Raw genomic sequence first — 27,290 nt, 5'->3', positions numbered from 1 at the left:
GGTTAAATAAATATATATAAAGCAAATAGAAGAATACTTGCAAACAGTAGGCCCCCAAATAGCTGTTAATCATTAATTCATTGTTAAATAGATTTGTAAACATAAATCAAATATAGTTTATTAAAGCATGACTTGTATTGAAAGAAAAGGGAAGGAACAAAAAAAAAAAGAAAAGATTCAGAACATTTCCAGCACCCCAGAAGGTTGCTTCCCGGTTCTTACCTCCTGCCCAAAGGTAAGCATACTCTGACCTCTATTATCATTGATTAATTTTGACTGTTATTTAATTAGGTATAGAGAGGATAATATGACATCTTTTCTTTATATTTGACTTCTTTTATTCAATAATATATCTGTAAGATTAATCCCTTTGTTTCATGTATCAATTATTTGTAATTTCATTCATGTATAGTGTTTCATTTTATGAATATAATTTATTTACGCATTCTATTTTTGATGAACATTTGTGCTATTTCCAGTTTTCTGCTACTACAAATAAAGTTGTTATAAACATTTTTGCTTATGTCATTTGGTGCACACAGAAATGGATTCAGGAGTGGAATTTCTCTGTCAAACAGTATTCCTTTTGGTTTTCTTAGAGATGGAGTATTGCTATGTTTTCCAGGCAATGAGTTGAACTCTCAGGACTTGAACTCTCTTGGACTAAAGGGATCCTCCTGCCTCAGGCTCCTAAATAGCTAAAACTATAGGCACATGCCACCATGCCCAACTTCAGTACTCTTACATTTTGCTTTTTCTGAAGACTGTCTTCCAAAATGATTCTTCTAACTTACATTCCTCATTAATGTAACAGTTTCAGTTGTTCCATATCCTTGCTAATGCTTATTGTCAGTCTTTTCAGCTATTCTAGCAGGTAGTGTTATTTTATTGTAATTTTAATGTGAATTTATTTGATAATTAATGTCTCATGTTCATAGATAATTCTGATAGTCTTTCTTGTAGATTGGTTCTTCAAGTCTTTGCCTATTTTAAAACTAGATTATCCCTATTTTTATTAATGGTTAAAGGGTCTTCTTTATGCATAATCAGATATAAATCCTTTCAGTTGGGGTCTAATGAAAGACTGTTTGCACTCCTATGGCTGGAGGCTCTGACGATATCAGTCTAGTGAAATTTCTATAGACCAGTGACTGCTTTGTATCTTTCATTCTGTCCTGTTTGTAATTAGATGGCTTTTGTTCCATCATTTAGTGTATTTCAAATACATTTTCCAATCTGTACCTTACCTCTTCACCCTTTCAATGGTGGCTTTTTTTAAATAAACAAAGTTGGTAATTTTACAGAAGTATATTTTATCAATCACTTCTTTTAAGGTTAATGGCCTTTGTGACTATGTAAAAAATATTTGCCTATCTCAAGGTTATAAAGATATCCAGTTGTCTCCTAGAAGTATAATTTATTTCACATTTAGGTCTATGGTCCATCTTGAATTAATTTGTATATGCGGTTTGAAATAGTGGTTAAAGTTCATTTTTTACAACATGGAAATATAGTTGTTTTGACAGCATTTATTGCAAAGACTACATGTGCCAGTTATTAGGGTGTCTTTCAGCTCCAAACCCTCCCATCTCTATGCTGCTTTGGGATGCTGGGTCTGGGACTTTGCAAACTACACTTCTGCTTTACCAGTTGGCTTCCAGTTAGGCTCTACCAACAGGGATTGAAGGAGGCTTCAAAGCTGGAGAAGGAGAAGACTTGTTTGTTCTTGTTTGTTTTCTGAGGGCTTCTGTGGCTGATGGTTTCTGTGAGTGGCACCCCATTCCTGTGAGGCCCGTGTCCCAGTCTCACAGGCCTCCTCCCTCCAAGATCATAAGCACAAGCACTAGCTGGACATCAGCCTGCAAGCCCTTCTCTAGTTTTCAAAGCTTTTCCCTTTGATCCTTCAGCCAGACGTGTGGTAGCTTTCTGAAATTGTGACACCCTAAGGTTCTCCATTTACTTTTTAGTAGTTAATAACATTTTATTCTGTGAACAATGCTTTATATTAAATTCTCTTTGTCCAATTTTCTATCTCCTGACTGAACTCTTACTGATACAACATCTGTTCACCCCCTTAGTTGCAGTGGAATGTTACTGTAAGTCAGGTGACTTCATATAAATGGATATGTTTCTGGCATCTACTCTATGTTATGAGTCTATTTGACTATTCTTGTGCCAGTAGCATACTGTATTAATTACTGTATTATTACAGTAAGTTTTAATATCTAGTAGTATCAGTCATACAGCTTTTTCTTCAACCATTGTCTTGGCCCTTCTAGATATTGAATTTTCACCAAAATTTTAGAATCAGCTTATCTATTTTCATTTTAAAAATATGCAGACATTTTGATTGGGATTGTTGTGAATCTATATATCAATTCGTAAAATAATTGAAGTTTTACAATGTTGATTTTTTCATAACAAACAAATATATATTCATGAATATATCTCTCTATTTAGGACTTCCATAATTTATCTCAAAAATGTTTTGTAGCTTTCATCATAGTGTTTTTCACATATTTCATTGGATTTTATCTTAGGTACTTGGTGTTTTTGATGCTGCTATAAAAGGTATAGTTTCCTATTTCATTTTCCACTTGTTTTTTGTCAATATATTAAAAAACCATTTCTTATTGATATTATATTCACCAACTTTGTTAAATTTATTACTTCTAATAGTTTACAGATTCCATTTCTTCTTGTGTAGTTTTGATTGATAAGATGCGATTCTCAAGAAATTTGCCCTTTTAAACAGAGTTGTCAAATTTATCAGCATAAAATTGTCAAAAGTTGTTCATAATATCCTCTTATGTTTTAATAGTCAAAGGTTCAGTAATGGCATCTTTGTTTTACTCCTTATATTGGAATGTTTTTTCCTCTATTTTATCATGATCAATACTGTTGGATGTTTATTAATTTTATTAATCTTTTCAAAGAATCAACTTCTGACTGTTGTTTTTCTCTATTATCTTTTTATTTTGTTGATGTTTTCATCTTTAAATTTTCCCCATCTCTTCTTCTAGTATTAAATTTGCTGTCTTTTTATAACTTGTTGAAGATTAAAGATGACCTCAAAGCATCAATTTGGCTGCATCTCGCGAACTTTGATGTCGCATTTTTATTTTCATTTAGTTCAAAATATTTTCTAATTTTAAAAAATCTTACGTTGCTTAATTTCCAAACATTTTGTTGGCAGCTGTTGTGAGACCTTGGTTCTTGTCTTCTTAGTTTAAAAGAATTTAAACAAAAGATACACAGCAAAGGAGATGCAGAATAGAGTAATTTATTGCAAAGGAAAGTGAGTATTTTCAAAGTTACGTGTGGAATCAACAGTGCGCTCTAAGAGAAAGAGAGATAATTCAGGGTGGGCTGCTCAGAAGAATGAGACAGCATTGATTATTGCTGGAGAAATGCCTCGTATGAGAGTTTTACATGATTATTCATAAGGATGTGGGAAGAGGTGTTACTAGTAAACATGTTCTGGGTGGTCTTCTGGGTGCACATATGTAGAGCTGTACGTGCTTGTTCATAAGTTGCACTTCTCATTAGCATCTTAAATCTCCACCCAGGGGTGTGATTTTTATTATTATAATGAGCGAAGGGTCAGTTTGAGAGCTGGTCTCTACATGGTCTCTACAGGTGAAATTCCCAACTGAAGATAGTTTTTGCTTCAATGAGTTTAACTACAGTGCATATATGGGGCTTACTGTGTTGACTGAAAGGTTGCACATTTGCAGTGTCCTGAGGACATGGTTACTTCCTTGACTACCTATACTGCCTCAATTTGGGAATTTTCTAGAATTTTTGTTATTGGTATTGATTTCCAGTTGAATTTTGTTTTGCTCAGAAAACCTAACCAGTATAATTTTAACTTTTCACATTTATTAGTGTTTACTATGTATCCAAACATATGGTCTCTTTTGCCAAATGCTGTGTATTCTGCAGTTGTCTGGTATGATGTTCTATAAGTGTCAAAACAAGAGGAGTAATAACGTCATTCAAGTTTTCTATAGACTTATTTTTGTTGTGTCTTCTGCTGATTACTGAAAAAATATTCAACTTCTGTTAATTACTGAAAGATATTCAACTCTGATTATGGGTTTTTCTGTATTTCTTTTATATTCTGCCATTTTTTGCTATATTATTAGGTGCAAACACATTTTGAATCATTATGTCTGGTTGATGAATTTATTCAAAGACATAGAACAAATAGAGAGAGATAAAACAGTTTAAAATGAATATGATAAGCTTTCCAAATCAAATAGCAAACTAAATGCAAGACCAATAAAAATACTAACAATGCTCTTTTCTTGAAATTGTCATGTTCATTCCATAATTCATACAGAAGAATTAAAAGTCAAAAATAGACAAAATAATTCTGATGAATGAATATAAAAAGGGAGGATTTGCATTATTATTCTTACAATTACAAATATACAGAAATTAAATCAGTATGGTACCATAATAGGGTAGGTACAAAAATCAAATGTATGGAAAATAAAATTTAGGAACATATCTATTTTTATGTCTATCTCTCTATCTGTATGAGTTTGGTATGTGACAGAGGTACCATTGAAAACTGGTGGGAAAAGAATGGATTAATTCATAAATGGTCCCAGTATTATTCATTTGGGAGGGGAAAGTGTCATGTATCTACCTAATATACCAAAAAAAATTACACATGAATTAGAGACCTAAGTGTGATTTCTGGTTTGGGAAAAGTACAGGCTAGATACTTTGAGTTAAATTTCTGAGAATGTATATAAATGTTAAAAGTCTTTTTTTTTTTTTTTTTTTTTTTTTTTTTTTTTTTTGAGACGGAGTCTGGCTCTGTCACCCAGGCTGGAGTGCAGTGGCCGGATCTCAGCTCACTGCAAGCTCCGCCTCCCAGGTTTACGCCATTCTCCGGCCTCAGCCTCCCGAGTAGCTGGGACTACAGGCGCCCGCCACCTCGCCCGGCTAGTTTTTTGTATTTTTAGTAGAGACGGGGTTTCACCGTGTTAGCCAGGATGGTCTCGATCTCCTGACCTCGTGATCCGCCCGTCTCGGCCTCCCAAAGTGCTGGGATTACAGGCTTGAGCCACCGCGCCCGGCCAAAAGTCTTTTAAAATACTTTGTTAAACTTGCAAAAAACAAAAAAGAAAAAGAAAGAAAGAAAAAAGAAATAAAAGGAATGTGCAGAAGCCAAAACTGATGAAATAGTAGAATCATATGATACATGTGCATTAAAGCATGCTTTCATCCTAGGGAGTTTGGCTAAATCCTGGACACCTTGAGCTTCCAATTTGATGACTGCATGGGTCAAGAAGGACAGAGAACAGCACTTGGGTCTAGCCAAAGTGGGGATTCTAACAGAAAACTTCCACATAAAGCTGGTATACCAAAGGGCTCTACCTTCCATGTCAACATGAAGAAGAAATAAACTGGCTATTCAGTATGTTTAGTCCTATGTGAAACTTTCCATTGAGTGAAAATAAAAAAGCAAAAATCTACCCTGAGGATTTGTAACCACAAGTCATCACTCAGTAGTTTATGGGCTGAATTAATGCTACTTGTATGGTCTAAAAAACCTCAAACAGAGGATTTTATTTAAAGTGGTCACAGGTCATTGGTATCTTGATAAAATAAACAGAAGTAAACATAAATTATCTTGGAGAAGCTCAACTACATTTCAAGCTTCAAAGAGCTCAAACAAATAAAATAAAACTGTAAGAAAAATAATCATCTAGCAGTCAAAACACACCATCAATATTGACAATTGATGGAGTGACAATTGATTGGTGTGACAATTAACAAATTATTTTTTAAAGATTTGTCAGTTTGGCAATACATTCTCAAGTGGCCCAGCATTTCCGTTACTAAATGTATTCCCTAGAGAAACTTTTGTATATGTGTACGTCGAGATATAAATGTATATATGATGTAGAGTACAGCCTGTTAGTTATTCAAAAGTTGAAGTAAATAAGCTGTCTCTCAGTAGGTGAATAAACTATGGTCATTGAAGGCAATTTCATATAGTAGGATGAATTAGCTCTCCTTGAATAAATCTAAAATTACAATGTTGAGGTTTTTTGAAAAAGAATGTAGCAGGTTGATATCATTCATTTAAATTTCTAAAATGCAAATTGCATGGTTATGTATACATATGTTTAAAGCACAAAATCATACATGAGAACTGTAAACATTAACCTGTGAGTCAGGATTACTTCTGGGGAGATAAGGAGGAAAGAGGTTTTGCAAGATAGGAGAAAACAACACATTAGCTACATATGCAATATTTACTTCTTTTTTTATATGAGACAGATATAAATTAAATAATGCATTTGTACATGGGAGACTATTTTATTCTTTTCTTGTCATATGTTTGAAACTTTTCAAATTATAAACTTTGAAACAAAATGAAAATGATAAGGAATCAAAGCCAAACTCGTATCTATAGAAGATATCTGTAATTAGTTGCCTTGTTTAATTTTACTCAATTAGGATATAACTAGTGCCAAATAATTCTTTTTTACAATTAAAGCTCAATTTAAAAATCCTAATTTGGTATGATTTGAAGAAGAAATCCTGAAACCACTATCCAGTCCGATCTCACTCACCACTGTATTTGTTTTAATTTTTAATTTTTGTGGGTACATAGTAGGTGTATATATTTATGGAGTACATGAGATGTTTTAATACAGACATATAATATGTAATAATCACATCATGAAGAATGGGCTATCCTCCCCACAGGCATTTATTCTTCGTGTTACAAACAATCCAATTATACTCTTTTGACTATTTTAAAATGTACAATTAAATTATTATTGACTTTAGTCACTCTCTTATGCTATCAAATGCTAGGTTTTGTTCATTTTTAAAACTATTTTTTGTACCCTTCCACCCTCCACTATCCTTTCCAGCCTCTGGTAATCATTCTCCTACTCTCTATCACCATGAGTTCAGTTGCTCTCACTTTTAGATCCCACAAATAAGTGAGAATATGCAACATTTGTCTTTCTGTGTCTGGCTTATTTCACTTACATAATAATCTCCAGTTCCATCCATGTTACTGCAAATGACTGGATCGCATTCTTTTTAGGGTTGAGTGGCTAAGTAGTACTCCAGTGCGCATATGTACAACATCTTTTTTTTTTTTTTTGAGATAGAGTCTCACTCCATTGCCCAGGCTAGAGTGCAGTGGCATGATCTCTGCTCACTGCAACCTCTGCCTCGGGGATTCAAATGATTCTCCTGCCACAGCCTCCTGGGTTGCTGGACTACAGGCATGCAGCACTATGCTTGGCTACTTTTTGGATTTTTAGTAGAGTTGGGGTTTTGACATGTTGGCCAGGCTAGTCTGGAGCTCCTGACCTCAAATGATCCGCCCACCTTGGCCTTCCAAAGTGATGGGATTACAGGTGACAGCCACCAGGCCTGGTCACATTTCCTTTATCCATTAACCTGTTGATGGACACTTAGGTTGTTTCAAAATCTTGGCTATTGTGAACATTGCTGCAACAAATTTGGGAGTTCAGATATCTCTTTGATATACTGATTTCCTATCTTTTGGGTATATGCTTATCAGTGGGATTGCTGGCTCATACAGTAGCTCTATTTTTAGTTCATTGAGGAACCTCCAAACTGTTCTCCATGGTGGTTGTACTAATTTACATTTCCACCAACAGTGTACAAGGGTTCCCTTTTCTCCACAAGCTTGTCAGCATTTATTATTGCCTGTCTTTTGGATATAAGCCATTTTAACTAAAGCAAGATATTTTCTCATTGTAGTTTCAATTTGCATTTCTCTGATGATCAATGATGTTGAGCACCATTTTATATGCTTGTTTGCCATTTCGTATGTATGTCTTCTTTTGAGAAATGTATTTTAGAAACTTTTGTCTATTTTCTGATCTGATTATTAGATTTTTTTCCTCTAGAGTTATTTGAACTCCTTATAGATTCTGGTGATTAATCTTTTGTCAGATGGGTATTCTGAAAATATCTCCCATTCTGTGGGTTGTCTCTTCACTTTGTCGATTGTTTCCTTTGCTGTACAGAAGCTTTTTAATTTGATGTGATCCCATTTGTCCATTTTTGCTTTGGTTGCCTGTTTTTGTGGGGTATTACTCAAGAAATTTTTGCTCAGACCAATGTCCTGGAGATTTTCCCCAATGTTTTCTTCCAGTAGTTTCATAGTTTGATGGCTTAGATTTAAGCCCTTAATCCATTTTGGTTTGATTTTTGTATATTTTGAGAAATAGGGGTCTAGTTTCATTCTTCTGTGTATGGATATCCAGTTTGTCCAGCACTATTTGTTGAAGAGACCATCTTTTCCCCAGTGTATGTTCTTGGCACTTTTGTCGAAAATGAGTTCACTGTAAGTGTATGGATTTGTCTCTGGTTTCTAGAATCTGTTCCATCGGTCTATGTGTCTGTTTTTATGCTGGTACCATGCTTTTTTTTTTACAATGGTTCGTAGTATAATTTGAAGTCAAGTAATGGGATTCCTCCAGTTCTGTTCTTTTGCTTAGGATAGCTTTGGCTTTTCTTGGTCTTTTATGGTTCCATATCAATTTTAGAATTGTTTTTTATATTTCTCTGAAGAACGTAATTGGTATTTTGATAGGGATTGCATTGAATCTACAGATTGCTTTGGGTAGTATGGACATTTTAACAATATTAATTCTTTCAATCCATGAACATGGACTATCTTTTCATTTTTTGTGTTTCCTCTTCAATTTCTTTTATCAGTGTTTTATAACTGTTATTATAGAGATCTCTCACTTTGGTTAAACTATTTCCTAGGTATTTAATTTTATCTGTGGCTGTTATAAATGGGATTTTAAAATTTCTTCTTCTGATTGTTCACTGTTAGAATATAGACATGCTATGGATTTTTGTAGGTTGATTTTGTATTCTGCAACTTTACTGAATTTGTTTATCAGTTCTAATAGTTCCTTTGTGGGGTCATTAGGTTTTTCTAAATATAACATTATATTATCTGCAAACAAGGATAATTTAACTTTTTCTTTTCAACTTGGATGTCCTTTATGTGTTTCTCTGGTCTGATTACTCCAGTTAGGACTTCCAATGCTATGTTGAATAACATGGTGAAAGTGAATGTCTTTCTTGTGTTCCACATCTTAGAGAAAAGGCTTTCAGTTTTTCCCATTCAGTATGATACTAGCTATGGATCCATCACACGTGGCTGTTATTATGGTGAGGTATGTTTCTTCTATACCCAGTTTTTAAAAACTGTTTATCAGGAAGGTATGTTGAATTTTATCAAGTGTTTTTTGAACATCAATTGAAATGATTATATGCTTTTTTCCTTCATTCTTTTGGTATGATGCATCACACTGATTGATTTACACGTGTTGAATTATCCTTGCATCCCTAGGATAAATTCCACTTGGTCATGATGGGTGGTCTTTTTAATATATTGTTGAATTCAGTTTGCTAGCATTTTGTTGAGGATTTGTACTTCAATATTCATCAGAGGTATTAGCCTGTAGTCTCCTGTTTTTAATGTATCTTTGTCTAATTTTGGTATCAGGGTAAGACTGGCCTTATAGAATGAGTTTGGAAGTATTCCCTTCTCTATTTATCATGATAGCATGAGTAGGATTGGTATTAGTTCTTCTTTAAAAGTCTGGTATATTTCAGCAGTGAAGCCATGAGGTCCCAGTCTTTTCTTTACTGGAAGACTTTTTGTTATGGCTTATATCTCTTTACTTGTTATAAGTCTGCTCAGGTTATGGATTTCTTCACAGTTCAATCTGAGAAGGTTGTATGTTTCTAGGAATTTGCTCAGTTCTTCTAAGTTTTTCAATTTATTGGCATATAGATGCTTATAGTAGCCATTAATGATCCTTTGAATTTGTGTGGTGTCATATGTAATGTCTCCTTTTTCATCACTGATTTTGTTCATTTCAGTCTCTCTCTTTTTTTTCTTTAGTCTGGCTAAAGTTTTATTGAATTTATTTAACTTTTCAAAAAACCAACTTTTGTTTCATTGATTATTTGTATTGCTTTCTTCATTTCAAATTCATTTATTTCTGCTCTAATCTTTATTATTTCTTTTCTTCTAATAATTTTGGGTTTGGTTTGCTCTTGGTTTTCTAGTTCTTTAAGATGCACCGTTAGATTGTTTATTTGAAAGTTTTCTTTTTTGACATAGGCACTTATAGCTATCAAGTTCTCTATTTCAACTGCTTTTACTGTATCATGTGGGTTTTGCTATATTGTATTTCCAATATTATTTGTTTCAAGAAATTTTTCAATTTTCTTAATTTTTTCTCTGACCCATCAGTCATTCAGGAGCATAATTGCTTAATTTCCATGTATTTGTACAGTTTCCAAAATTTCTCTTGTAACTGATTTCCAGTTTTATTCTATTGTGTTCAGAGAAGATGCTTACTATTATTTTAAATTTTTTGAATGTTTTAAGGCTTGCTTTGTCACATAACATATGGTCCACTTTTGAGAATAATCCATGTGCTGGGGGAAAAATGTGTATTCTACAGCTGCTGGGTGAAATGTTCTTTAAATATTTCTTAGATCTGGTCTTTAGTGCAAACTAAGTCTGATGTTTCTTTGTTGATTTTCTGACTGGGAGATCTGTCCAATGCTGAAAGTGGGGTGTTGAAGCTTCTAACTACTATTGTATTGGAGTCTGTCTCTGTCTTTATTTCTAATGATATTTGCTTTATATATCTGGGTGCTCCAGTGTTGGGTGCATACATATTTAAAATTGATATATCCTCTTGCTGAATTGATCCTTTATCATTATATAGTGACCTTCTTTGTCTCTTCTTATATTTTTTGTCTTGAAATCTATTTTGCCTGATAAAAGTATAGCTATTCTTGCTTTTTTTTGGTTCCCATTTGCATCAAATATTTTTTTCCCTTCATTTTCAGTCCATGTGTGTTATTATAGGTGAAGTGTGTTTCTTGTAGGCAACAGATCAATGGGTCTTATTTTTTCATCCATTCAACCACTCTGTGTCTTTTGATCAGACAGTTTAGTCTATTCGCATTCAATATTATAAGTAAGAACTTACTCTTACCATTTTTTGTTTGTTTCCTGGTTGTTTTCTGGTCCTCTCCTCTTTCTTTCTTTCTTTCTCATCTTCCTTTTAATGAAGGTGGTTTTTTCTGATGATATGATTTAATTTCTTGCTTTTTATTTTTGTGTATTTATTGTACATTTTTTGCTTTGAGGTTACCATGAGGCTTCAAATGCTGTCTTATAACCCATTACTTTAAGCTGATAACAACTTAACACAGTTTGCATAAACAAACCAGTAAAAAGAAAACTAGTAAAAACTCTACACCTTAACTTCATCCTCCTGCTTTTTAACTTTTTGTTGTTTTTATATTATACTGTACTATCTATGTCTTGAAAAATTGTGGTAGTTATTATTTTTGATGGGTTCATCATTTAGTCTTTCTACTTAAGAGTACTTTACACACCATAGTTATAATATTCTGTGTTTTTCTGTGTACTTACTATTTCCAGTGAGTTTTCTGCCTTGCAGTGATTACTCATTGCTTTGAACATTCTATTATTTCTGATTGAAGTACTCACTTTAGCATTTTTTGCAGGACAGGTTTGGTGTTGATGAAATCCCTCAGCTTTTGTTTGTCTGAAAAGATCGCTATTTATTCCTCATGCTTGAAGGATATTTTCACTGGATATACTATTCTAGGGTATGAAGTTTTATTATTATTATTATTCAGCATTTTAAATATGCCATGCCCTTCTCTCCCGGCCTGTAAGGTTTCCACTGAAAAGTATGCTGCCAGATGTATGAGCTCTATTGTATGTTATTTGTTTCTTGTATCTTGCTGCTTTTAGAATCCTTTCTTTATCCTTGACCTTTCAGAGTTTAGTAAATGCCTTGAGGTAGTCTTCTTTGGGTTAAATCTGCTTGATGGTCTATAACCTTCTTGTACTTGAATGTTGGTATCTTTCTCTATTGGTTACTTCTCTGATATCATCCCTTTGAATTAATTTTCTACCCTGGATCCCTTTTCTCTACCTCCTCTTTAAGGCCAACAAACTCTTAGATTTGCCCCTTTGAGGCTATTTTCTAGATTCTGCAGGCATGCTTCAGTGTTTTTTATTCTTTTTTCTTTTGTCTCCTCTGACTGTGTGTTTTCAAATACTGTCTTCAAACTCCCGAATTCTTCCTTCTGCTTGACCAATTCTACTATTAAGAGACTCATGCATTCTTCAGTATGCCAATTGCATTTTTCAGCTCCAGAATTTCTGCTTGATTCTTCTTAATTATTTTGATCTCTTTCTTAAACTTATTGGATAGACTTCTGAATTCCTTCTCTGTGTTACCTTGAATTTCTCTGGATTTGCTCAAAACAGCAATTTTGAATTTTCTGCCTGAAAGATCACATATTTCTGTTTCACCAGGATTGGTCCTTGGTGCCTTATTTAATTTATTTGGTAAGGTCCTGTTTTCCTGGATTGTCTTGATACTTGTAGATGTTTGTCTATATCTGGGCATTGAAGAGTTAGGTATTTATTATAGTCTTTGCAGTCTGGGCTTGTTTGTACTCATTCTTCTTGGGAAGGCTTTCCAGATATTCTAAAGGACTAGGTGTTGTGATTTAATCTGTATCTGCTTTAGGAGAACCCCCTAGGCCCAATAACACTGTACTTCTTGCATACTCATAGAGGTACCACCTTGATGGTCTTAGAAAAGGCCCAGGAGAATTCTCTAGATTACCAGGCAGACACTCTTGTTTTCTTCCCTTACCTTCTCCCAAATAAACAGAGTCTCCCTCTGTTCTGAACCATTTGAAGTTGGGGATGGAGCGACACAAGCACCCCTGTGGCTACCACCACTATGACTGTGCTGAGTCAGACCTGAAGAAGGAACAGCACTGGGTCTCACACAGAGCCTGCTATAACCACTCCTTGGTTACTGCCTCTTTGTTCTTTGTTCAAGGCCCTGGGGCTCTACAATCAACAGGAGGCAAAGCCAGCTAGGCCTGTGTCCTCCACTTCAGGGTGGTGAGTTCCCCTAGGCCCTGGGCAGGTCCAGGAGTACCGTCTGGAAATCAGGGACTACAGTAAAAATCCTTACAAGTCTACTTGGTGTTCTATTGTACTATGGCTGAGCTGGCACTCAAATTACAGGATGAAATTTTCCCCCCTCTTTTGTCTCCTTTACAAAGGCAGGGGAACCTCACCTAATGGCCACTACCACCACAGGCCCATGAGGAGAACCGCCAGACTACTGTTGATGTTCCATTAAGGCTCAAGGCCTCTTCAGTCAGCTTGTGGTAAATGCTGCCTTGCCTGAGATTCACCTTTCAGGGTGGTGACCTCTCCTCTGGCCAGGAAAGGTCCAGAAATGCCATCCAAGAGCCAAGTCCTGGAATCAGAGACTCCAAGAGCCTGCTTTTTGCTTTTTTCCCCTATGGCCGAGTGGGCACTTGAGGTGCAAGACAAACTCCTCTTCACTTTTTACTCTGCTTTTCTCAAGCAAAAGAAGTCTCACTCTATAGCCACCACAGCTGGGAATGTGCTGAGTCTCACCTGAAGCCAGCAAGTCTCAGAGGAAGCCCTCAACATAGTACCTATGTATCACTGGTTATCAGGACCCAAGGGCTCTTCAGTTAGCAGGTGATGAATGTCACCAGGACTGGGTTCTTTCCTTCAGGGCAGCGAGTTTGCTTCTGGTCCAGAGTGCACCTAGAAATGTCTTCGGGAGCTAGGGCCTGGAACGGGGGCCTCACTACTCTGACTGGTACCCTATTGTGCTGTGGCTAAGCTGGTATCCCAGATGCAAGACACTCTTCCGTCTCCTCCCCTCAAACAGGAAGAAAATATTTCTTTTGAAGCAACGAGTATGCAATCTGGGGTTAGGGGTGGGGTCCCTTAGCCACCCTGGTTGGTGTCTCAGTAGGATACATGACTCCTTCCCCAAGTCCACTGTCTCTGGGCTTAATTCAACACTAAGACTCTCCTAGGAGTTGCTATCCTTGTGTCTTAAACTGCCTTTCAAGTTTATTTAGTGTCTCAGAGCCCTTTAGCCTATGGTGGTGGTAGTGGTGAGGCTTACGGGAATGCTGGGATCAGAGATTCTCCTCTGGCTAGGGCTGGTTTAAATGCTCCCTACATGGGGTGGGGGGCGGTGAGGGGGGTGGTGCTGGTGAATCAAGATTGTTTTTGTTTTACTTCTTCAGTGCCTCTTTCTGAAATTTGAGGTCAAAGCCAGGTACTGTGACGGTTCACTTGAATTTGGGTTCTTAAAGAGGTGCATTTTCATGTTGATAGTTGTTAAATTGATGTCCATGTGGGTGGAAAGTTTAGTGGAGTCTTCTATTTTACCATCTTGCTCCATCTCCTCCCACCTTCATATTTTATTCAACTATAAATGGTATTATTATTCTTTAAATACATTTTTCCCAGGTTTCCATTACTAAAATAGTCAACATCTCACAGAAAAATTGAAATACTGCAATAAACACGCTTATGCCTTTTCCTAGATGAAAATAAATAATAGTTCCAAAATATTACCTGATACTTATACATCTATCCAATTTCATCTAGTATATTCAATATCCAAATTTCCCCAACTGTTTCAAAAAAAGAAGTGGGAGGGTTTATAATTACTTTAGTTGAATCAGGATACAGAGTCCATGTATTACATTGAAGGATTCTTTTTGGTAGTCTTCAAAAATCTTAAACAGGCTTCTCTATTTTTTCTTTCTTCATGACCTTCCAAAAAGTTCAGACCAGTTTTATAGTATAATGTCCCTACATGGAAAAGTTTAACAACTGGTTTTATGTTTTTATTTTAGCCTCAAAGACATATGGGGGATTTGACTATTGATGATATCTTTCTTTCAAAAAATTGTTAGGAGGTTACTGATACCAGATTCAAATAAATGGGAATTCAAGAAAGAACTGTGCGTATGATGTATACATATACAATGTAATTCTTTTTTGGTATAATCAAGTAACAAGAAATCAATATTGAAATGATGTAACCACACTGAAGAATGGAAGCTAATCATGCACTCCTGAGACAGGATACCAGCATCTATATATGAAAGCTAGAGCTGATGGTTTCCTAGAGCTGAGGCTCATGTGACCCAGCTCAGCCTCATCTCTGGTGACCCCATGAGTCCCAAATGCAGAGCTGCCCCTTGGAAATAACAACAGCTTCACTATATTGTTGATGTGCATATAATATGCTTTTCTGTCCTGACTTTTTTTTTTTAAGGCTAAGTAAATTTAGTACTGGACGAGGCCTATTGAGTATTGTGAATCTGATTGTTGATCTAAATGTTAGGGTATTGCTGCCAGTAGAGCAGAATGGTCGCTGTAGTACCACATTCTGCTTTTGTCTAATTCCTCTTCCCATGATGGTGTCGTTTAACGTATACTCCTACTCACAAAATATTTTGTAAACTGGAAGTTACATGTACAGGCATAATGAGATTCAGACTAAATAATTTTGGCAAAACATGCTTAGTAGATGATTGTGTCTATTTTACTTTATGTTGTATGAAGGGGCATATAGTGTCAATTAGTTCCTGTCCTAGTTTATTTGGGTTGCTATAGCAAAATGCCATAACGTAGGTGGTTTATAAACAAAACAAATTTATTTCTCACAGTCTGAAGGCTGGCAAATTCGGATCAAGGTGCCATCAGATTCAGTGTCCGATGGGAGCCCACTTCCTTGGTCATAGATGATGTCTTCTTGCTGTGTCCTCACATGGTGGAAGGGGCAAATAAAGCTCCCTTGTGACTATTTTATAACAGAACTAATTCAATTCATGAGGACTCTGCCTTCATGAGCTCCTCAAAGACCTTACCTTCTAACACTGTAACCTTATGAGATAAGAGTTCAACATGTGAATTTTGTGGAACACAAAAATTCAGACCGTAGCAGTACCAGTCTAGTCATAATAGATTTGATTGCCTACTTATGGTATGGGCATTTAGAAACAACGGTCTGGCAGCTCAGTGTAGTCACTGTTACTAGAGTTTCATTGCTTCTAATACTTTTTAAGCCCTTGTAGTGAATTGAGCCAGGAAATACGTGTTTTTGTATTACAGTATAATTTTATGTTGCTATTGCCAATTCAAATTTATTATTACAGATTTTTAAAACTTATTTTGCCTTGCGTTTGTTTCTTTTTTTCTTTTATACTAAAAAATCTTGGCTCCGAGTAGTAGTAATATAGTTATTTATTTGCTTATCATAACAATATACATAATAGAGTTTCAAAATGCCAATACTTATAGTACTACTAGCAGTAAAATTACTTATTGAGGTATTTCTTTAAAAGTTTTGTTGTTGTTGTTTGTCTTCAGAATATATTAAACTATGTAAAATTTCAAAAGTTACTTAAAATTGATCTTTGGTGATGTTATCAATTTTATATATAAATGCTCCCCAACTTATGATGGTTTGATTTGCTAATTTTCAACTTTATGATGATGCAAAAGCAATATGCATTTAGTACCCTTCTTGATTTACAATACGGTTACATCTGAGTAAGCTCATCCTCAATTGAAAATACCATGTCAAAAATCCACTTTCATGTGATAATTTCAATTCACAATGGGTTTGTCTGTATATAAGCTCACCGTAAGTTGAGGAGAAGTTGTACATTTGGGTCCTTTGTTTCTATTTGTGTTAAATTTGGGCGCTCACTGTGGCTTATTTTACATTTAATTCTGCATATGTGAAGCACTTAATTTGAAATCATTTTAAAAAGTCAACAGAACACACTTTTGTGGGAATATATTCCAAGAACTCTCACTCTCATTCTTCTTCCATGCTTCATTTTCATGCTTCCTCTATAGGTAATCATTTTCATTGATTTCTGTTTTATCTTTCCTTGGTTTTCTTTTGCAAATATATATAAGCACATAAGCAAATATATATATATGTGTGTGTGTGTATATATATATGTTCTTTCTCTTTGTTTCTTACACATGAAAATAGCATACTATAATATTGATTGATATTTCCTTAACAATATAGCCTAGATATCAGTCCACACCAGCTCATAGAGATACTCCTCATTCTTTTCTACAGATGCATAGTACCCCAATGATGGATCATCATTTAGTCCCTTATTTATGAACATTTGGATCATTTCCAATCTTTTGCTATCACAGATAACACTACAATGAAAAAATACTTTATTTGTTTCATATTTGTGAAAGTGCAGCTGCAAGGTAGATTCCTAGACATTGAGATTGCAAAATGACAGAATTGGATGTGTAGTTTTGCTTGGTTTCTTCATCCTCTTCCATAGAGTTTAAACTATTCTGCAATCCAATCAGTATTCTATTAAAGGGGCTATTTTCTACAGTCTTTCCAACAAAACATATCTTCAAGCAAGTGGATGTCTGTTAATCTGAGAAGTCAGAAATGAAATCTCAGTGCAGTTTTAATTTATAGTTATCTTTTTGGGGGGTTATTTGCATTTCTTTATTTTGTTTTTGTAGAGATGAGGTCTAATTATGTTGCCCAGGCTGGTCTCAAACTCCTTGGCTCAAGCAATCCTCCCACCTTGGCTTCCCAGAGTGCTGGGGTTACAAGCTTGAGCCACCACACCAAGCCGGTTATTTGCATTTCTTTTCCATGAACTATCTGTATGTTTTCTTCCTCACTTTTATGTTGGGCTTTTCAACTTTTTCTTCTTGATTGTAAATAGCTCTTTATATATGAAGAAAATTAGCCCTTGGAGTTGCAAATACTTTCTATTAGTTTGTCCTTCATCTTTTGACTTTTCTTATAGTAATTTAGTTTTTTATACCACTTTTTAATACACACAATAATATGGTTATATCTCATGCAAACATTTGTTATTTTTGTGGAATTAAATTTATTAATATTTTATTGCTTCTTTATCTTATGAAATAATTTAATAGTTTTACTTAGCTTCCAGATTATAAAAGAATTCAATGTTTCTTTTTGCCATTTGTATGATTTATTTTCTGTAATTCATTTAGATTTCATCATTATACAGTGCAAAGTACGAATACAATTTTATCTTTTTCAAATGCTATTTAGTTTCTTTAACATTATTTATTGCACCTCATGTATCTCCATAATGATTTAAGATGCCACTTTTACTATAAACTAAATTTCTAGGTGGCCTTGAGTCTATTTATAAAATTTTCATCTATTTGTTCCTCAATGTCATATTGTTTTAATTACAGAGGCTTTAGAATATGTTTTTAATATCTGATAGCACTAATCCATGAGTAACCTTGGGCTGGACATTACACCATTGGCTCCTCTGGTCCTCAGGCCTCTGGACTTAGATGAATTATGCTACCAGTTTTTTTGATTCTACAGTTTGCAGGTGACATATTGTGGGACTTCTCAGCCTTCATAATTACATAAGCCAATTCCTGTAATAAATCTCCCCCTATATATTTCTATGTATCCTATAGGGTCTGTTTCTCTAGGAAATTCTAATATACCATCATTGATTATATTAATTTTAGCATTGACTTTCTTAGGTTTCCCCATTGAGGGAAGTATCAAATTGGGGTCTGATGTATGTGCTAAGGGAGTATCCATAGATTTTTATTTTATTAATTATGTTTTGTTTTTTTCAGGAATAGGTATTTAATTTCATTCAAGGCATTTTGGTGTCTATGAAGATAATTATATAATTCTTCTTATTATTCTATTTGTATATTAGATATATTTATTTTTATATATATGTAATACGTATGCATTTATATGTTTGTGACTTAAAGAAGGTGTATGTGTGTGTGAATTTAATTAACTTGATCACACACACACACACACAAACACTGACCTAAATTAATATCAAAGTCAGGTCTGTCGGAATGTAAAGTCAACAGTAAAATCTTTCTCTCCAAATGGAAAAGAAACTGGGGGTTATGGGCAGCTACACTGCTAAATGTTAAAACTTTATTTTTAAATGTGGCCATAAAAATCATTTAATAAAATTGACAATATATGTTTTTGATGAATAAATTTTATATATGTATATGTTGGAAACTATACAGCAATAAAAATTAACCATATACAACTAAACTCAATAATGTACATAAATTTCATAAACATAATAAGTAAAAGAAGCCAGACAAAACGTAGTGTATACTGTTAAATTCCATTTATATAAAAGTTCAAAAAGGCCAAAAGAAACTATGCTGTTAAAAGTAAGGATTAACCACTGCTTAGTGAAACAAAAGAGGACACAAACAAATGAAAGAACATACCATGCTCATGGATAGGAAGAATCAATATCATGAAAATGGCCATACTGCCTAAGGTAATTTATAGATTCAATGCCATTGCCATCAAGCTACCAATGAGTTTCTTCACAGAATTGGACAAAACTGCTTTAAAGTTCATATGGAACCAAAAAAGAGCCCACATTGCCAAGACAATCCTAAGTCAAAAGAACAAAGCTGGAGGCATCACGCTACCTGACTTCAAACTATACTACAAGGCTACAGTAACCAAAACAGCATGGTACTGGTACCAAAACAGAGATATAGACCAATGGAACAGAACAGAGTCCTCAGAAATAATATCACACATCTACAGCCATCTGATCTTTGACAAACCTCAGAAAAACAAGAAATAGGGAAAGGATTCCCTATTTAATAAATGGTGCTGGGAAAATTGGCTAGCCATAAGTAGAAAGCTGAAACTGGATCCTTTCCTTACTCCTTATGTGAAAATTAATTCAAGATGGATTAGAGACTTAAATGTTAGACCTAATACCATAAAAACCCTAGAAGAAAACCTAGGTAATACCATTCAGGACATAGGCATGGGCAAGGACTTCATGTCTAAAACACCAAAAGCAACAGAAACAAAAGCCAAAATTGACAAATGGGATCTCATTAAACTAAAGAGCTTCTGCACAGCAAAAGAAACTACCATCAGAGTGAACAGGCAACCTACAGAATGGGAGAAAATTTTTGCAATCTACTCATCTGACAAAGGGCTAATATCCAGAGCCTACAAAGAACTCAAACAAATTTACAAGAAAAAAACAAACAACCCCATCAAAAAGTGGGCAAAGGATATGAACAGACAGGTCTCAAAAGAAGACATTCATACAGCCAACAGACACATGAAAAAATGCTCATCATCACTGGCCATCAGAGAAATGCAAATCAAAACCACAATGAGATACCATCTCACACCAGTTAGAATGGCAATCATTAAAAAGTCAGGAAACAACAGGTGCTGGAGAGGATGTGGAGAAATAGGAACACTTTTACACTGTTGGTGGGATTGTAAACTAGTTCAACCATTATGGAAAACAGTATGGCGATTCCTCAGGGATCTAGAACTAGAAGTACCATATGACCCAGCCATCCCATTACTGGATATATACCCAAAGGATTATAAATCATGCTGCTATAAAGACACATGCACACGTATGTTTATTGTGGCACTATTCACAATAACAAAGACTTGGAATCAAGCCAAATGTCCATCAGTGACAGACTGGATTAAGAAAATGTGGGACATATACACCATGGAATACTATGCAGCCATAAAAAAGGATGAGTTTGTGTCCTTTGTGGGGACATGGATGCAGCTGGAAACCATCATTCTCAGCAAAGTATTGCGAGAACAGAAAACCAAACACCGCATGTTCTCACTCATAGGTGGGAACTGAACAATGAGATCACTTGGACTCGGGAAGGGGAACATCATACACCAGGGCCTATCATGGGGAGGGGGAGGGGGGAGGGATTGCATTGGGAGTTATACCTGATGTAAATGATGAGTTGATGGGTGCGGCATGCCAACATGGCACAAGTATACATATGTAACAAACCTGCACGTTATGCACATGTACCCTAGAACTTAAAGTATAATTAAAAAAATAACTTAAAAAAAATAAAAAAACAAAAAAAGGTAAGGATTATAGTTACTATTCAGGGAAGAGAGTAGTGGCTGGAAAGAAACGTAAAGGTGGTCTCTGAAGTAGAGTAATGTTCTGTTTTTTGATCTGGGTATTAGGGTGTTTAACTTCTGAAAATTATTTTATCTTTATACTTACTGTATTATTGATTTTTTGCTTAACAAATTACTCAAAACTTAGAGGTTTAAACAAAACAATTATTATATTAATTTCTCCGGGCCAGGAATTGGAAAGAACAGCTGGGTAGTTCTGGTTCAGAATTTCTCATGAGATTATTGTCAAGCTGTTGCAGGGGGCTGCATCATCTGAAGGCTTGACTGAGACTACAGGATCTACTTTCAAGATGTCACACTCACGTGGCTGTAGGCAAGAAACTTCAGTTCCTCATTAGCTTTTAGCAGGAGGCCTTAATTTCTCACCACATAGATCTCTCTGTAGGAATACTTGACTGTCCTCACAGCAAGGTAGCTGGCTTTCTTCAGAGCCAAGTGGCTCAAGGGCAAAGAGGAAGTCACAATGCCATTTATGACCTAGTTTTGGAACTCACACATTGTCCCGAATTGACCTTCCATCACTTTCTATTCATTAGGAGTTAAGTCACTAACTCTGATCCACAGTCAAGGGGAGTAAAAGTTGGCTTTATTGTTGGAGGATGGAATAACAAAGAATTTGTGGACACATTTTAAAACTACCATACTTACAGTTCATTTTTCTGAATATACTTCAATTAGAAGTTAAAATAATGCAATTTTAAAACATTCTTTCAAATGAACACTGTTAGGGAGAGAAGTGCTTCTTCTCCATATCTAATGTTTCTTCCCTATTTAGGGAGTTCCATTAGTTTAACTCTTTAAGTCTCTCAGCATGCACCACAACCTCCGCACCACCCTAGTATATTGTCTTTCCTTCCCAAGGGGAGGTAAAGTGATGCATTTGATGGTCAGTTGGGTATGAATAATCTGGGCCTGTCTAACTTAGCTTCTCCTTTTCCCCCTTTGAAAGTTATCATCCCTCTTGGAATACTTGCTTCACAGCAGGATTTTGTAGTTTGGGGAGCTTTATCTCAAGACCCAACATTTGGTACATAGGCTTTCCACACTGAGAATTAAAATTGGGTGTAGAATTTGTAAACAAATGTAGTATGTCAAGAAGTTTCTCATAGGGTTTGAATTCGTGAACCATGGATTTTGTGAGAGTAGCACATACTCCCTTTTTTGGTTGGTAAAATATTATATTATGCCAAGAAGTTTTTTTAACATTATGTGGTTGCCATTTAACTGTTACGGCATGATGTTGGCAGTTGACTGCTGCTATGGCCATTTTGTACACAGGCAAGTGGATATTTCATAGAAGCAGCGCTGTACCTGTGGGCAGCTGCACTCAAATAATCTTTGGGCTGTGTAGGTCTCAGCTATAGCATGGCAGTGAGAAGACCGGGGATGTGTAAAGAGGTACAGTTCATATTTCAGAAGAGGTATGTGCTGCTAGACCATTCTAAGCCTAATGGTGGAGGCTTTATAACGTAGGCTGCTGCATCTTACATTGCAAGCATACCTGAAGCAAAGATTTAAGTCTAGGAAAAAGACAATCCTTCCACATTCGACAGTGGAAGACAGAACAATGTTAGTTACTTTAAATGCAAGACTGCTGAGTCCTACACACACTGTAGAACACCGAGGAAATAACAGTTGTAGATTGTTAGAGATAGTTTCTAGATAAACAGCACTCATCTGTTGCCCCAAATTCCACTCTGAATTTAGGACCAAGGAGGAACCCATGGAAAGACTTTCTTTGTCTGTTTTGTGTTGCTATAATAGAATACCACAGACTGGGTAATTTTTATAGAGGAGAAATTTATTTCTTACAGTTCTGGAGGCTGGGAAGTCCAAGGTCAAGAAGCCCACTCTGGCAAGGGCTTTCTTGCTGTGTCATCTCATGGCAGAGGCTGAAAGGACAAGACAACATGCACGTGTGAGAGTGGATATAAGAGGGATCTAAACTTGCAATATAACAAACCTGCTCTCACAATAACAAACTTACTCCTGCAATAATGACACTCATTCATGAGAGCAGAGTCCTAAGGTATTGTGAAATACATATTTAATCTTTGACCCTGCTTCCTGGCATATAACTTTTAAAATCCTTAGAGACTCCAAAATGATGTCTTTTTGTATGCTAATGAGTTGACCGGTGACTGGGAGCCCCTAGGTAGCTTCAGGACGGAGGCTGGTCACTGAAAAGACCAAGAAGGACTAGGAGGCTGGGACTTTCAGCTCACCCTCAGCCTCCAGGAAGAGGAGAGGGGCTGAAAGTTGTTGCCAACAGCCAGTGATTTAATAATCATGTTTATGTAGTGAATCTTCCATAAAAACCCAAAGACTGGGTTCAGAGAGTTCTAGATAGCTGAACATGTGCATGCCTACAGGAAGGTAAATAAGAACTCATCCACATGCTGGGAAGGTGGTGTACCCCAACACCACCAGCATAGAAGCTTCGTGCTTGTGACTCTTCCAGATCTTACCCTATGTATATCTTCATCTGGCTGTTTATTTGTATACTTTACAATATCTTTTGCAATAACCTGGTAAGTGTGAGTGTTTTCCTTAGTTCTGTGAGCTGCTCTAGCAAATTAATTGAACCTTAGGAGGGGACTGTGGAAACCCCAATTTATAGCCAGTTGGTCAGAAGCATAGACAATGCAACCTAAGGCTTGCAACTGGTATCAGAAGTAAGCAGGGAGGGGGTGGGCCCAAGTAAGCAGGGAGGGGGTGGGCCTTGGGGACTGAGTCCTTAACCTGTAGAAACTGATGCTATCTCCAGGTAGATAGTGTCAAAATTGAATTAGAGGACAACCAGCTGGTGTCTGCTGAAGAATTAATTGCTTACTTATTGATAGGGGAAAACCTCCACACATTTGTTCACAGAGTCTTCTGTGTTGATTGTTGTTGTAGAGTGAGGAATAGAAAAGTCATTTTGAGTTTGAGTGAGCTTTTCCACACTCAGCCGTCATAACCTAATCACCCCTGAAAGGTCCCACTTCTCAACTCTGTTGCATTAGGGATTAAGTTTCTAGCACATGAACTTTGGGAAACACATTCAAATTATAGCAATGACTAACCTTGAATTTGTGACGTTTGTACACAGGTTCAAGAGTGGAAAATATTTAAGAATTACTGGGTATGTTTCAAAGTTATGCTGTTATTGTAGGTAGCATTCAGGTGCTTTAAAGAAATGTGCCTAAGAAAATTTATGGAATTGAACAGCACAAGAAAAAAAGGTACTAGGGAGAATAAACTAGTTTTCACGGAACACCCAAAAGTCAGTGGTTCTCAGCCTCAGCTGTACATTATACTCACTAATTAATTCAAAATGTCTAGGGGTGCAGTCCTGGCATTGTATTGACATGTTTCCTCGGGATAAAGCATGAAAAGTGCCTAGTCTTGAGCCTGACAGATAGCTGACATCTACTAAATAAATTGATTCCTGTACCAGTTTCCTCTTCCACATACCAAGGTCTTTCATTTTCCATTGAGGATTGGGTTAATTACATAAGGAATTTTAATTATCTTTCCACCTTGTCTTTTTTTTTTTTTTGCAAGAACAGATAATCCAACATTGCAATGTAACCCGTCAGCCTAAGAAAACTCTTATTAAATGGCCATTTTTCTTTGAGACTTAGTGATCTAATAATTTCAACTGCCTTTCCTTCTTTTTACCTCCCCTGAGTGAATATTATAAGTTTCCCAGATCTTTAGGACCAACATTACTAAAATTTGACCATAAAGATATAGAATAATTACATATGAGAGTAAGCTGGGTAGTAAGAAAAATAAAATTTCTGCTTCCATTTTTCAAATATATGGTGTTTCCAAGATATTTTTAGATCTTTTATGGCTGGCTGCTTCCCAGGAAAGAAAGTTGGCTCTTCCATCAGAAACTCATTCATTTTATCTGAGGATTTTTAGATCTTTAGATCTTTAGAAAGTGCTTTCCAAAGTCAAAAATTCTGAACCACTGAGGGATAATTAATGAGAATAAAAAAAGGTATTGGGGAGTCAGCCAGCATCACATAGAGCCAGGCCCACAGCCTGTCTTAGAAGCCACAGTTCCAGCTTCCAGACCCAGGAGACTCCCTTGTTCTCAATTCAACCAGTACCGGTCACATCCTATTACTCATTACACACAATTGATACATATTTTATTTCTGAGTACTTATTGGGCTTCATTTGCTTGACTTGCATGTTTCTATATTAAATATTTTTTGGTTATTAAAAAAAGCCCAATTTCCAGTTATTATGGCTTTCAGTTATAAGCTTCCTAATAATTTCTTGCTTGTTTATAACATTCCAGAGAATTTTCATCTCTATTTTGCCATGAACCCTAACCTGTTTTCCAAAAGCATGATTTCTGCAGAGAACAACATGTTCTATTGGAATCACTTGAAATAGCGTCACAAATTACTCTTGGAGATATTGTGAGCCAGGTGCAATGTTGTGTTTGCCTTAGTTAGTTGTTGCTCTTGGCGCTGCCACAACTGATGCTCACATTGTATTAAATAGACATGACTTATTTGGGGGTCACCTTGCCAGCAAAGCTGACAGAGCTATCACTCCACTTGTCTTGATGCATGCTGTTTCTCATTAGGACGATTCTAAATTACATTCCTTTTCATTTACTGTCTGTCATTCTGTGCGGCTCTGTTCCTGGCCCACTGTCCCTTCTCTGTCTTTTTTATTCCATTATTGATATGATAACTGGATATCAGCCTTGGAAAGAGATTCTGAGCAGAAGATGTATCCTTCCAGGAGGTGTTATTGTCAAAATCCATTTCAAAAACTCAGGGCTTTGAAGATGAAGTTGTTGATGGGCCTAAACTTGCTTTGAACTGTAAAGAAGCTTCATAATCAAAAACAAAACTTGTTAATTATATACTTACACTAATTCTAGGTGTAATTATTTTTACAATAATAATGATGTTATAGCTACTAACCCAGAATGCTAACTCTACTATATGTTCTAAACAATTTGCATGTATTGTCTTATTTAATCTCACAGCAGTCCTATAGAGATTTCTTTTATCCTTGGTCTTCAGACAAGGCACAGAGAAATTAACATGCCCAACATCACTCAGCACCTAGATGTTACAGGCATTATTTTGAACACTGACAAATCTGATTCCATATTCAACAGCTCTTAATCACCACCCATTGTAATAGAAAGAGAAGATTAAAGTAGTAACTAAATAAACTCTCCTGAAAAAGGACAAGATATTCTAATCTCATTTCTTAGAATTAATTCAATTGGTGGTAAATCACAGGTCTTACCAACTTGTATTTATGGATGTGGCAATTTTAGTTTCTTTTAAAATATATGGACTATTCCTTATCATTTTATCCAATAAACATTCGTTGAGCAAACATCTGCCAGTTACCATACTGTGCATGGGTAGGTCACAAAGTTTAAAAAAAAAAAAAAAGACACATTTCTGACCTCAAGTTGTTCCCAATCAGATAAAAGAGGCAGAATGAAAATAAATCTGAAATATAGTGGGAGTAATGTTAGGAAGGGAGTGTACACAAAATATAAGGATGGGTGGAAGGGGACCACTTTATTTGGATGTATGGCAACATGTCAACATACTCTAATGTTCAAGTATTATCCTCAGCAATTCAGCTACTCAAAAAGGATCTAAAACCTTGTTTCTTAGCCAAATCAACTTTTCCCCAAGAGATGGAAAATGGTATTATTGCTTGAATGTAAGCTGTGAAGCCAGGGTAGTGAGACGGATTCCCTTGACCCCACGGGACTTGTGAAGGGCTAGCTCGCTTACTCAGCCTGCAGGGCTCAAACCCCTTGAAAGAGGGAGAAGATGTAGGTAAATGGGTGCAGGAGCTGGGGTGAGTGCCTTTGGGCACCAGCAGGAATGAACCCCTTATCAGCCCACAGCAGCTTCTAGGGGCTGTCCACAGCCTCTAGAGCCCCAGAGGGCATGTGTTATAGTGTGCTGTTTTAGCTTTGCTGTCTGCAGACAACTTAAGTGTTAAACAGCTCAGTGGAGAGTCAGTGTGACAGCCTCCTGCACCCGCAACTGGATCTTGTCCAGTGCCCAAGAGGAATGAGGTCACACGACTTGAAGGATGGTGAATGTGGAGATTTTACTGAGTGGTAAAAGTGGGTGCCAGCAGGATGGGGAACTGAAAAGGGGATGGAATATGAAGGCAGTCTTCCCCTGGAGCTCAGCCAAACTCCTCTCCTACCACAGTTTCTGATGTCCAGCTGCTGCTTCTTCTTTCAACGTTCAGATGCTTCTCTCTTCTGTATGTGTATGAGCTGAGTTTGGGGTCTGGGATTCTTATGGGCACAGGATAGGGGGCATGCTGGGC

The 27,290-nt window shown here is 36.1% G+C and overlaps 1 long non-coding RNA gene across 1 annotated transcript in view; it reads right to left on the bottom strand.

Moving 5' to 3' along the window:
• Positions 1 to 21,520, bottom strand: part of LOC139356704 (uncharacterized) — a 61,130-nt gene extending 39,610 nt beyond the window's left edge. The window contains exon 1 of the long non-coding RNA XR_011609037.1: positions 21,264 to 21,520. This is a non-coding gene — a long non-coding RNA (uncharacterized lncRNA). The remainder of the gene's footprint in view (positions 1 to 21,263) is intronic.
• Positions 21,521 to 27,290: the final 5,770 nt, after the last annotated feature.

This window comes from Macaca nemestrina, chromosome 10 (genome assembly GCF_043159975.1).
Source record: "Macaca nemestrina isolate mMacNem1 chromosome 10, mMacNem.hap1, whole genome shotgun sequence".
In the NCBI taxonomy this organism is placed as follows: Eukaryota; Metazoa; Chordata; class Mammalia; order Primates; family Cercopithecidae; genus Macaca; species Macaca nemestrina.
This window is presented reverse-complemented; position numbering and strand designations above follow the sequence as displayed.